The following is a 13,988-nucleotide window of genomic DNA, read 5'->3' on the forward strand; positions in this document are numbered from 1 at the left end:
ACAATCGGTACCCGATTCGAGTGGTAGTTTGACTTCATAATAAATATATAAAAAATATATATCTAAATAAGTCCAGGAGGGCACAACATATTTGGCCGAAAAAAAAACCTCAATTTTGTTAAAAATTCAGATTTCAAATCAAAAAGTACTCAATTTCGTTTCAAAGATTCACCATTCAAGAGGCAAATCCACCTAAAAATGGATTTTTGTGAAAATTATGCAATTTTTCGGTTTGTTATGATGTTTAATTACGCTCTTTTCAAATGTTGATATAGAATTTCATATTTTGGTAATAATATAAATAAACTGCATTTTTCCTGTTTCTGTTTCCTTTGTGGCTGTATCATAAATTCACGGGTCCCCCACAGACCGTTATTATAAATAAAAAATATCCACCCAAACCAATGATTGGACATGGTTCCTGGGACCATTCTGCACCTCTGGGCCGAGTTTCAAAATATTTGCCGGCAGAAATTTTGAATACGGTCAGTTTTAGTGTTTCGTGTAGAAATTAAGGGGAAATCACATGTAAAATGCGTAGAAAAAGATCAAAGTTTCAATATTTTAACTCCAAAACATTACTGATCATGGTTTTAAATTATATTAACTTGTAGCAGAATGATATAAAAACGATTTACAGCACTGACTTTGCCGGATTAAGCCGAAGTTAAGTGACTTAAGTATATTATTTACAAGGTTATACCTTAATATTAAAAAAAAACTCCTACATCAAGAAATTTAAAGTCAAGGTTCACTAGATAGCACAAAAATAACTTAAAATGGGGTGACTTTGTGCCAAGGGGTGACATTGTACCAATAAATGCATAAAGATTTCTTTGACAAGCTTGAATTTTGTGTTAATTTATTTACTTGTAGACGGATTAATTTGGTCTATTTATGTTCCCACAAAGCAATTTGATGATATTGCTACGCAAATCTGCTTATTCTGTTTGAATAAAGCCTGTTGATTTAAAATTTAATTAATTAAATAAATTTAAAATCTCCTGGAATCCTCCAAATTTGAAAATTATGCTCACGTTTTTCAGTTCTGAATCAATTCCTTCTGAAATTAAATAAATCAATCAAAATATTAGGGAAACAAATTTTGTGACGTGGCAAGTTTGTGACATAGCAATTAGAATAAAATTGTTCTTTTTGTTTTAAAACGTTTACAAATTTCAATCTTACGAATGAAATCCGGAGAGTACTCCAGCTATCATTTAGCTCATCTATTTTTGTGGTCCTGAGTAATGACTATACTTAGCAAAAGTTTAATGGCACAACTTCCCACAGGATTAATATTTCAAACCAACCAATTATTTTTCAACATTGCAGTTATCGTCATAAAATAAAAAAAATAAAATAAAATAACTTTTTATAATTGAATAAAATAATGTTGATACACTCATAGTTAGGATTCAATAAAACATATTATTGATCATCAAGAACGTTCACTAATAATGTATTCATCAAAACAAATCCTACTTCTGCCCAATGTAAAAACACAATCGATCTTTTAACAAGCTTGGCATATCTTATGAAAACATGAAAATAGTACAGTTAAATATCAAATCAAATCAAATTGTTCGCTCTACAACATTACCAACCAAACTGGGGTGAGAGGCAACCACGTTTAACACTCTAACACCGAACCCGATATAGTCAAGTATGTATAGGCGATGTAAGTTTTCAATGTGACTTGTGTCCTAAAACTCTTGTCGGGGTCAAACGGTATGGCTTATGAAACTAAAGCTTTATCTATTTTATCTATTTTTTAGTGTTTCGTACTTATTGAACTTTTTATGTCAGAGGACATAATCAAAGAACAATATTTGCAACGATTATACTTTGCAATTCAAGCTTATCGAACTTGGTGTTAAGCTATCTGGCTATTATAAAATCGTAAAATTTGGCACAATGTCACCCCTTGGCTCAAAGTCACCCCATTTTAAGTTATTTTTGTGCTATCTAGTGAACCTTGACTTTAAATTCCTTAATGTAGGGTTTTTAATATTAAGGTGTAAACTTGTAAATAATATACTTAAGTCACTTAACTTAGGCTTAATCCGGCCAAGTCAGTGCTGTTAATCGTTTTTATATCATTCTGCTACATGTTAATAGAATTTAAAACCATGACCAGTAATGTTTTGGAATTAAAACATTGAAACTTTGATCTTTTCCTACGCATTTTACATGTGATTTCCCCTTAATTTCTACTCGAAACACTAAAACTGACCGTATTCGAAATTTCTGCCGGCAAATATTTTGAAACTCGGCCCAGAGGTGTAGAATGGTCCCAGGAACCATGTCCAATCATTGGTTTGGGTGGAAATTTTTTATTTATAATAACGGTCTGTGGGGGACCCGTGAAATTCATAGGAAAATCCCTGAACCTTTGAACAAATATTTTCAGGCTTAAGCAACCATGGGCACTATTAAAAAAAGGTGGAAAAAAATACTTTAGGGGAATTTTTCTTGAAAACGGAACACTTTATAGATAGTTCTTACTCTTTGATTTTAAATTTTATTTTGCATTTCAAAATTATGATAAATGGCCAAATTTTGCCATTCCCAAATTTTTGACTATAAAAAAGTTAAAAGTCATGAAGTAATGAGTTTTTTCGAACATAATGTAATTGTGTAATAATAATAATGTAATTTATTTTACATTTATTTTTATATAGTTCACCGTTTTTTAGATAAATCCACCTAAAATTCGATTAGTTTCTAGGATGAGATAAACCATTATTTCTTAGCAGTGCTACTTATTTTAAATTTTATTCATATTGGTAACTGTTAAAAAAATTCAAGCGTAAATAAAAAAAATTAACCAAATGTTATCACTAAGGGTTCATTCAAAAATTACGTCCATGAATAGGGGGAGGGGGGGGTCTGAGGTTTGTGACAGCCCATGTTAAAAGTATAGGAAAAGTACGTGATAGGGGGGAAGGGGGGGGGGCTGAAATCCCGAAAATCTCTGGACGTAATATTTGAACAAAACCTTTATAAAAAATCAAAGGATCGAAAAATCAATAAATATTTATGTTTTCAAAGCTCTATTTCTTTTTCGATTTGTGCTCTTCGAATTCAAAATTTTCAAATTCTCTACCAACTCACACGAAATCGGGAAAAGTTGGCCCGACCCCTCTTCGATTTGCGTGAAACTTTGTCCTAAGAGATAACTTTTGTCCCTGATCACGAATCCGATGTTCGGTTTTTTGGTAAATCGTGACGGAGGGGCGGTACGACCCATTTCATTATTTAACATGCGAAAAAAGTGGTGTTTCTCAATAATTTGCAGCCTTAAACGGTGATGAGATAGAAATTTGGTGTCAAAAGGACTTAGATGTAAAATGGGACGCTCAATTTTATGGCGCATTTTTCATAGAAAAAACACTAAATAAGTTATAAAAACTCATTTTTTCCGATACTTCAATGGATTTTTTTGTAACATATCATTTTAAGGGAAATTTAATGTACTTTTCGAATCTTCATTAACTCAGAAAGATAATTTTTCATTTAAAACATTTTCTTTTATTTTAAAATTTCGTGTTTTTTTTTTCAAACTTTGCAGGGATATTTTTTAGAGAGTAACCACTAACGAACTGACGTGCCAAGGTATGTAGATTAGTAAGGTTTTCCAGCTGTCAAAATATTTAGCACGAAACCCAGATTTTTTATGGAGATTTTCAGTGAAGTAAAAATTTAACCATTTTCTGGGCAAATTTCTCCATTTTTTTTCTGTAGGATTGTTAAGCATGCCAAACTGAACCGAAATACGCTTTCAAAACAAATATTTTTTTTTTTCAAAAAACTAAATTTTCACCTTTCTGAAAATTTTCATATAAAATCTTGGTTTCGTGCTAATTAATTATTTGGACAGCAGGAAACCCCGTCTTACCTTACCAATCTACATACCTTGGACCGCACCTTCCTATCTTCCTTCGCACTCACCCTCAGCGATCAGCGATTGTCAAACAGACGATTTGACAGATGCGCAGATGCAGTTTCTGAGAAACTTCTGGATCAACAAATGAAAATGGGGGAAAACATATTGGAACCTATACACTTTTGCGAATTCTGAAGTTAACGGCGAATATTTTGCAAATCTTGCATTTTTCAATGTGAAATGAGGCAGAAAATTGCGTTAAACTTCCAAATTAGGCTTGAATCAGACTTTTTCTAACATTTCCATCCAGCATTTTCAAATGTGTTTACAGAATTCTTCACAGCAAGGAAGCAGCTGATATGCAAAATGCCAAACTCGATTCCTGAAATTCGCCAAAGAAGAGAATAATACTAATCTAATCTAATCTAATCTAACGCCAAAGAAGAGAATAATACAACGATAAAGAAACAGTGTGCGGTCAAAAATGATCGACTAATTTGTTCCTAGTGGCACCGGTAAAAAAGTAGGGTATTTTAACCATTAGTGGACCCCCTAGTAGAGCCGAAGCACATTTTTCACAAATTTTCAATATTTTAAGCACTTTTTCATCACCCTTTGAACAAAATAATGGAATCTGGAGTGTTTTGAACAATTTTGAGTATTTGTTTCATCAGTTTTTTGTTTTTGAGCAGAAAAATAGCCATTTGAAAAAAAAGTTTTTTTTTGCCTGTTATGGACCCCCTTTTCCTATAGTGGACCCGGGTCCATAATCCGATTATGGACCCGGGTCCACTATAGGCAAACTGTTATTTTTATACCTAATTTAACCGATATTTGATGTTTTGATGCATTGTGTAGGTCTAATGATAGATATAATGAATAAAAGATGGATTTTGCTCACTTTTCATCATGAACAAATATGTTTTGTTAACAAATTTGGCTTTAAACAACAAAAAAACCAAAAAGACATTTAAACACATCTATTTCCGAAAAAGATCAGAGAAAACGTTTCAAAAACCACTGTAAACATAAAATAATTTAAAAAAAGTAATTTTGATGCACATTTTTTCATATTAAATACATAAATGATTGACCAAAACTAAACAATAGATTTGTTTACAGTTGCTGATAAAACCACGCATGTTTATTTAAAAAAATGTTTTGTAATTGATTTATTATTATAAAATATCATTTCAAACTGCAACTATGATGCTTCAGTTAAGTACCATTAACTAAAGTTTTGATTAATTATAAATTCTTTCGGTTTCAGCATATTTGGTACTTTTAACATGAAAACATCTATATTTATACTCATAATTGAAAAAATATGCGTTTAGGTTGATTACAACAAGCATTTATTGTATATTTAAGACAAACTTTTGCTTAAATACACAGTTTTCTTTATTTTTGTAAGTTAAATTAACAGGGGTCCACTTTTGGCAAAGTTTAGATTTTCGTTGTCCTATATTGGACCCCCCTATTTTTTGCTCGAAAATGAGCAGTTCTTCGCTTTATTTTAGTAAAGTTTCTTAAACTTACATTATTTCGACCAGCTGAAGTTGAATAATCAGTCAAAAAATGATTGGATAGTTAATTCAATCATTAAATATACATGCAGTTTTGTTGTGAAAATGCTAGTGGCCATGGCTGATTTCAGATGTCGAACTCAAAACACTTATTTTGGCTGAAAGGACACGTCAGTGTCAGCCAACATTGTTTTAAATTATGCTGAACATGCCAAATTAAAGATTTGTAGACAAAAACACGCTTGAAATTGTGATTTCATTGATTTTTTCATCAAAAACACTTCAGAGGGTCCACTATAGGAAAGGGGTCCACTAATGGATAACGTACCCTAGCTTTTTGCGTTTCTCTTTTTTTCGTCGTCCGTGTCTGTCGCGGGTGGCCATGAACGGCCATGATCAGCGACGATCAACTTTTTCAAAACTTTTTTTTCGTAAAATCGTGATATTGCGCGTATTGAGAAAATATCAGTTTTGGTGATTTTCTTGTAGGGGCCTCAAAGATACGAGCGCAATAGTTTTTTGAATTCATCGTAGCAATCTTGTTGATTTTCGCGATCAAATGTATCATTTTGCGTTTTGAGTGGGTTTATTGCAGGCAGCAAGTGATTTTTACGGAAAATATAAATATTATTTTAAATTCTTCTACTTGCTCTTAATAATATCCTATTAATTCGAATTTGTGAGGTTTGACATGGTGCCTCTTCCCAGATTTAAGACAGTTAGGTTTCTGCGTGAAGAAGGCAATTGCACTTATAAGCTTTCTGTTAAGTTCTTTGGTGTAGGTAGTTGAATTCTTCGTAATCTTCAGCCAGCCAGAGAATTTCGAAAAATTAAAAATGCGAGCCAAACCTTTAAAAAAAAAGTCTCAAGGCCATTACAAATTGTATAAGCGAGATGCTCGAATCTCAGCTCGAGATGAAACACTTGACTTTTTCTAATAAAATTATCCACGCACGCGGTTCTTTAAGTAATAAACTATAGTTAGTTTGTTCTTCTATTTCGTTTAAAAATTGTTTACAGTTCAAATCACATTGAAATTGTATTTTTTTTGGTAAATTTTGGCCACCTCCCGGGCCGGAACCAACTACCGGGTTTACGTCGCTGGTGGATTAGAACGCCAGTACGGTGGTCGTGGCTATGGAGAGTGCCTCGCTGACCATTGCGTTGTGCAGGTTGATCTCTTCTGCAGCTCTAGAATGTGGGGCGGACCTGAAAAAAATGAGATGTTTTAAAGAACTTCTTGAAAAAATAGTTATTACTCACCTTCCTACCATTGACCCAATGCGGGTTCCAACATCCTCGACACTTGACTCTACACATGACTTGGAAACGACATAGTACGGGCAGCACGCTGCCCACAGCAGGTCCCGGGGTAGCCGTCGCATTTCCGCACCGACAACTCCGTCGCTTCAACAACTGCTTCGTCCACACGCGAACTGTCCAGCCAACGTCGTCTTCCCGGCCATTCCGGACGAAGTCGTGGCCGCTGTCACCATTTCTACAAAAAATACTTTAGAAAAATTGTTGAATTTAGTAATTCTACTAAAATTACCTGTACAGAGCGCATTATCACGATTTTCTTAAATTGACAGACAACTTCAGTTTGATTTTTTCTAAGCCTACTCTACTCTCTCATCTATACTTTTCCTTTGCGACGATATCTTTCTGCGGCGATTAATTGGAGCGCAGGATTCTAATTTTTCTTGAAATTATTAATAACTCTTGATGTTTACAAGCAAACGCCTAGTATTTACGTATCAAATTTTTTGTAATTGTCTGCTCTACAACTTTGAACGTTGGTACACCCTAAAAAATAACCCTGTAAAGTTAGAAAGAACACGAAATTTTAAAATGAAAATTTTTATTCTGAAAGGAACAATTACCCTTCCTCGTAGATTCGAAAAGTAGATTAAATTTCCCTTGAAATGACATGTTTCAAAAAAAATTACAGTTTAGTAACGGAAAATGGCAGAGTTTTTATACCTTTCTTTTTTTTTCGATGAAAAATATGTTTATTTTGACGCCGGACGCCATCAAATTGGGCGTCCCATTTTACAATTACTTCATTATTTGAGTGTTGTAAAACTCTCAGTAACACCTACGGCGAACATTTTTGGATCAATTTGTTTTGATGGAGACGCATGGTACTTTACAAGTTGTGACTATGTCGCTTGAAGTATCATGCGACTCCTTAAACAAATGGTAAAGGTTAGTTATTATTATAAGATATTGTTTTGAAATAATTAACCAATTTATAAATTAAAAAATAATGAGATAATTTTCATCTCAATCATCAAATTGCAATGGAACCTCCCCTCGAGGGGTGAAAATTTATTGATCTTTCCCCAAATTTACCCTTGTGTTATCACCTACAAACCTCCACCAAAAAAGCAAAAAATAAAACACAAGAGAGCTGTGATTAACATCAGCCCAAAGAGAATCCGTTTAACGAGCCACTATCAGAGTCCCTGCTCTGAGATACTTTTCCCCCGAAAGAGCGAGAGAGTGAGCGGGAAAAATCAAGAGAAAAGCAACAGAGTGTGTGGTGTGGATCAAGCTGCAGGCCGTGACAAAACAAGGACACCAAAAAAGTGCGCAGCATCCAACCATCATCCAGCAGTATGAATTGGCCTGTGTGTGAAGACAGAGGGCAACAGTGGTTGGTGAATGGTGCCTTTCGGTAATCAGTCAATCAGGGGGAGAAAAAAAGGAAAAGCAATTCATTTTTTTTAGCTTTCTTTCGTCTTTCGGGCACATTTTTCACTTTAAGCACTTTTGATCGATGATCAGTTTAGGGAGAGGTTCAGCTTCCAATTTAGGCTTTATTAATTGACTTTGAAAACAGTTTGCCTTTTTTACATTTTACTTTGTGTGTAATAATTTGTTGAAGCATACACAACCACCGCCATTAAACTCACTAATTAAAACTTTTTATGAGACATTCTAGCACTCCCTATCGACACCTTAAGAAATAGTGTTGCTAGTTTGTCCCCCGTTTCCCTCTTAATGTGGTTGCGTGACCGGAACAAAAAAAAGTCCCTTGACTCACTTGCTGGGAGCTTTCCCTCGGTGTCGCCGCTGCGTGACGATACAATCACGTTTCAGGTTTATTTTTATACCAGCAACATTTCCTGGCACTGCTTTCGCCCCACCGGACCGGGTGAAAACACTGTCACTTTCAATTGCGACTTGTGGCTTTTGTCGTTAATTAGAGAACTCGGTGACGGAAGTTAAAGGAGAGGAAAAATATTTTTTGTGTTTAAATTATTGATCCGATAAGGCCATTACAAATGTTATTTCCAGCTTTTTTCACTCCTCCACCCCCAATCAAAAAAAATGAGGGGAGCAAAATAATAATTATTGTCAAAATTAATAATTTTTACGCATTTTTATTCAAATGAAGAATTTTCAATCTTTTTGCAAATTTTGACTTATGGGAGCACAAATCGGTTAAGCCCTTCTCTAGAGAAACATATTTTTATGAATCCATTGATATATTGCAAATGTGCAATTCTCTACGAAATCGGTATTTTTTCTTAAATTTTAATTTTTGTATTTTTTTATCCGAATGAAACTTTTTTTGGTGCCTTCGGTATGCCCAAAGAAGCCATTTTGCATCATTAGTTTGTCCATATAATTTTCCATACAAATTTGACAGATTTATCGTGTGAGCAGCAGCGCCGGGAAGATGGATTTTTGTGGCGTTCTTTTTGTGCTGTATTCGTGATCGTGTTCATGTCGAATTATGTGGAAGGTGCGAAGCCGCGTGTTAGGATTCTTGTGTCTTTGTTGTTTTATCTGTGTTTCCATCTGGAGTATTAGTTTTAAAATTATTTTCATTTTTTACAGCTTCCTGGAATCATTTATTTTAAATCAAATGTCTACATGTAAATTTGCCTACTAACTATATGATTTATTTAAATGTTCATATTATTCCTTATCCTATTCCTTTCCTGTAATATACCATCTCCTCATACCATATATGATCAAATTGCTTAAATTAACGAAACTTTCTAAAACAGCATGGGAACCATCTGGAGCAATTATATTTTAAATAACTGTTTTATTTTACAGCTTCCTGGAATCATCTTGATTGTATTTATTATATATATTATATTTATCTTATTTACTATATTTATTATATTTATTATTTATCATTATTACAAAACTATATGCTTATTAGATAATACACTACAAACTCACATTTACACTTACAAACATTCAAATCATTAAATACATTACGCACTCAACCATTTTCATCGGCCCGATGAAATGCCCCTAACCCCCATCCCAAACCTCCCAAAAATATTCCGTTCACTTTTAAAAGTCGCATGGGTTCCCTGCACTTTTGCCACTAGTGAACAACAAAAACATCCCCTCCCAAATCCCCACGGGACTGTATGGGCGTAGCCTTGGAGCACAGTGTGGAAATTTACGTTCTTAGATATTCTTGGTTGTACCGGGCAGCAATCAAATTGTCTAAGAATATTGAATTGACCATTGTGGCACCCCCTACAGCGTGGTGCAGACCCGTTATGCTATGCTATGCTATGCTATGCTATAATTTTCCATACAAATTTGACAGCTGGCCATACAAAACTGATGTATGAAAATTCAAAAATCAGTATCTTTTGAAGGATTTTTTTAATCGATTTGGTGTCTTCGTCAAAGTTGTAGGTATGGATACGGACTACACTGGAAAAAAATGATACACGGTAAAACAAATTTGGTGATTTTTTTATTTAACTTTTTATCACTAAAACTTGATTTGCAAAAAAACACTACTTTTAATTTTTTTTATTTTTTAATATGTTTTAGAGGACATCAAATGCCAACTTTTCCGAAATTTCCAGGTTGTGCAAAACATGTTTGAGCGAGTTATGAATTTTTGAATCAATACTGATTTTTTCAAAAAATCGAAAAATTGGTCGCAAAAATTAACCTTCATTTTTCGATGTAAAATCAAATTTGCAATCAAAAAGTATTTTAGTGAAATTTTGATAAAGTACACCGTTTTCAAGTTAAATCCATTTTTAGGTGACTTTTTTAAAAATAGTCGAAGTTTTTCATTATTTTTTTTTAAATTAGTGCACATGTTTGCCCACCTTTGAAAAAAAATATTTTTGAAAAGCTGAGAAAATTCTCTATATTTTGCATTTTTGAACTTTGTTGATACGACCCTTAGTTGCTGAGATGTTGCCATGCAAAGGTTCAAAAACAGGAAAATTGATGTTTTCTAAGTCCAACCCAAACAACAAACAATTTTCTAATGTCGATATCTCAGCAACTAATGGTCCGATTTTCAATTTTAAAATATGAAACATTCCTGAAATTTTCCGATCTTTTCGAAAAAAATATTTAAAACAAAACTAACATTTCAAAAGGGCCAAACATTCAATATCACGAATGTTTCATATTTTGACATTGAAAATCGGACCATTAGTTGCTGACATATCGACATTAGAAAATCGTATGTTGTTTGGGTGGGACTTAGAAAACATCAATTTTCCTGTTTTTAAACCTTTGCATGGCAATATCTCAGCAACTAAGGGTCGTATCAACAATGTTCAAAAATGCAAAATATAGAGAATTTTCTGAGCTTTTCAAAAATATTTTTTTTTCAAAGGTGGGCAAACATGTGCACTAATTTAAAAAAATGAATAACTTCGACTATTTTCAAAAAAGTCACCTAAAATGGATTTAACTTGAAAACGGTGCACTTTATCAAAATTTCAGTAAAGTATTTTTTGATTGCAAATTTGATTTTACATCGAAAAATGAAGTTGAAAATTTTTGCGACCAATTTTTCGATTTTTTGAAAAAATCAGTATTGATTCAAAAATTCATAACTCGCTCAAACATTTTTTGCACAACCTGGAAATTTCTAAAAAGTTGGCATTTGATGTCCTCTAAAACATATCAAAAAATAAAAAAAATAAAAATAGTGTTTTTTGCAAATCAAGTTTTAGTGATAAAAAAGTAAATAAAAAATCACCATTTTTTTTACCGTGTATCATTTTTTTCAGTGTAGTCCATATCCATACCTACAACTTTGACGAAGACACCAAATCGATGATAAAATTCCTTCAAAAGATACAGATTTTTGAATTTTCATACATCATTTTTGTATGGCCAGCTGTCAAATTTGTATGGAAAATTATATGGACAAACAAATGATGCAAAATGGCTTCTTTGGGCATATCGAAGGCACCAAAAAAGTTTCAGCCGGATTAAAAAATACAAAAAAATCGAATGACCGAAATCTGAGAGAACTGCTCAAATGTTTAACAGTAGCCTAGATGTAATGATGTGTTTAGTTTTAAAAATCTTTCTTATTTTGTATGTTTTGTTAATTTTGTTGAACAACTGTAAAAATATGAAGCATTTTGCGAACTTTGTTTCTGAAAATCGGCAAAAACTATTTTTTGTCTACCAAAAACTTCCGGAAAAAAGCGAAAAGTGGTTGGAAATGTATCTAAAAATTCTGGAATGTTTCAAACAGAATAAATACCAGAAAAAAAAATTTAGGTAACTATTAATATGGTTTCTTAAATTTTATGGAACGTTTTATAAGAGTTTAATGAGCACCCGTCATCGAGCAGTGTTTGACAGTTGGCTCCATAAGAAATACATTGTAGAAAAAGCAAAAACTGGGCGCTCTATTATTTTTTTCGATCTCTTGGTCCAAAATTGACTTAAAACATTATTTTTCTCTAAATTTTTAACCCTGAATTTCTACTTTAAAAAACAGTATTTTGAGAGCTTGTTCTGATGTATTGAAATATGTAGTTGAACTAATATAAAAGCTTATGAAAAAATAACAATCTTTCCAAAAATTAATTTAATATAAGAATTGTTTACAAAATTGCTAAAATAAAAAAAAATATTATTGTCCTGATAAAATCGTTCGAATATTACAAATAATACCGAAACATCAAATCAGGTTCACTTCAGTTCACGGTATAAAATTTCCTTCGTCAAACCTTTGCACAAATTTGTACCATGTCTCATTACAAATGAAACAGCGTAACTTTCCGAAAGGTTACACGATCCATTTCCTTATTGCCAAAGTTCTCATTTTTTTTTTCTTTCTCCAGCACAAGCAAAAACAAACTCCTTTCAAACTTTTCCCGATGACATTCCACCGCGGTGAAAGAAGGAAAGAGGGGCGTCTTGTTCTCGAAGACAGGAAAACTTTTCATCTACCTTCCGAAATCTACACGGAATTAAATTTGCAAGAAAAAAAAGCGCGTTCATTTGTTCATTTTATTTTGCTTTTGTAGGGAGAGGATTTTTTGCGATTTCAGTTTTCAAGGGTTTGTTTTAAGAAGTTGCGTTTGCAAAGTATTTTTGGGGGTGAAACTTTTCCCTCTCCTTCAAAAACCCAAAAAATGGTAAAAAGATGTACGAGTTCATCATAAGTCATAACTTCGTGCACAAGTTTTACTTTTATCCAACGAGGCTCTGCCTAGTGGGATAAATACGAGAAGTACTGAAAAAAAAAATTTGCGACATTTTTGGCAATTCCGAAAAAAACACTTATTTTGGGGATCTGTGAACGAAAAAAGGTGAGGCAACAAATTATGTCCTCAACTGAATTCGGCCTGTGGCAAGATAACTCGAGCAAGACGACTTGAAGGTGGGTCTACCGCACACGGAGAAAAAAGGGTTCCCAAAATCGTGAACAAGCGTTCATGAAAATGGGAACCACGAACAAAGTGTTCAAATTCCATGGTACGATTTTCATAAACGTACCATGGCATTGAACACTGGTTCCTATTTTCATGATTTTCGGAACACTTTTTGCTCCGTGCAGTGGTCACCAAACTGCGATCCGCGGGCTGGTTTTGAAACTATTATGGAATCCAGCCCACTGAGAAGTCCTCATGGCAAGTTCCTTAGAAAATATTGTTTTTTTTTATACAAAAAAAAATATTAAAATTTTTTTTGAGTTTTTGAAAAATGTGAAATCAAACCAGAAAAAAATGTCCAACCGTTTATATCAGGTTGGATTCAAATTTTCCTACAAAATTTCAAAAATTAATTCAAATCAAATCTAGGCTTTTGTAAGCTTTGTTTTTAGGAAATTATTGCCATAAAACCAAAAATAAGAAATTAAGAGCGAGTTTTTCACCAATGTGTAACAGGTCGTATCGAGGTGCTCCGATTTGGATGAAACTTTCAGCGTTTGTTTGTCTATAAATGAGATGAACTCATGCCAAATATGAGCCCTCTACGACAATTAATGAACCAATAAACGGCAGGAACCACAAATGAAATTAAAAGAAGCTGACGAATGATAGATGTTTTGAAAACTTTATTTTCTAAAAATAAGCACTTGAACACAATTATCTACCTGAAATCCTTCCATATAATCAAGCAGGACATATAAACAAATTGTAATCATAAATTTGTCTTGGAAACAGTTCAATTAGATTTTTTGTATTTGTTTGAATTATACGTAAAATTTTCCATCAAAAATTATTACAATTGCCACTCAGAGCTTCAACAGTGCAGTTTCTTTGTTTTTGAATACAAACCTAGGGGGTTTTTTAAAGGTCCATCAAACAGAG

At 33.2% G+C, this 13,988-nt stretch overlaps 1 protein-coding gene across 1 annotated transcript in view; it reads left to right on the forward strand.

Annotated features, from left to right (window-relative positions):
- The first annotated feature begins 7,978 nt into the window (after positions 1–7,978).
- The window catches only part of LOC6054826 (probable glutathione peroxidase 2), a 37,594-nt gene continuing 31,584 nt past the window's right edge, over positions 7,979–13,988 (forward strand). Inside the window, exon 1 of the mRNA XM_038266944.1 lies at positions 7,979–8,095. The gene's annotated coding sequence lies outside the window, so the exon portion shown is untranslated. The remainder of the gene's footprint in view (positions 8,096–13,988) is intronic.

This window comes from Culex quinquefasciatus, chromosome 1 (genome assembly GCF_015732765.1).
Source record: "Culex quinquefasciatus strain JHB chromosome 1, VPISU_Cqui_1.0_pri_paternal, whole genome shotgun sequence".
Lineage (NCBI taxonomy): Eukaryota > Metazoa > Arthropoda > Insecta > Diptera > Culicidae > Culex > Culex quinquefasciatus.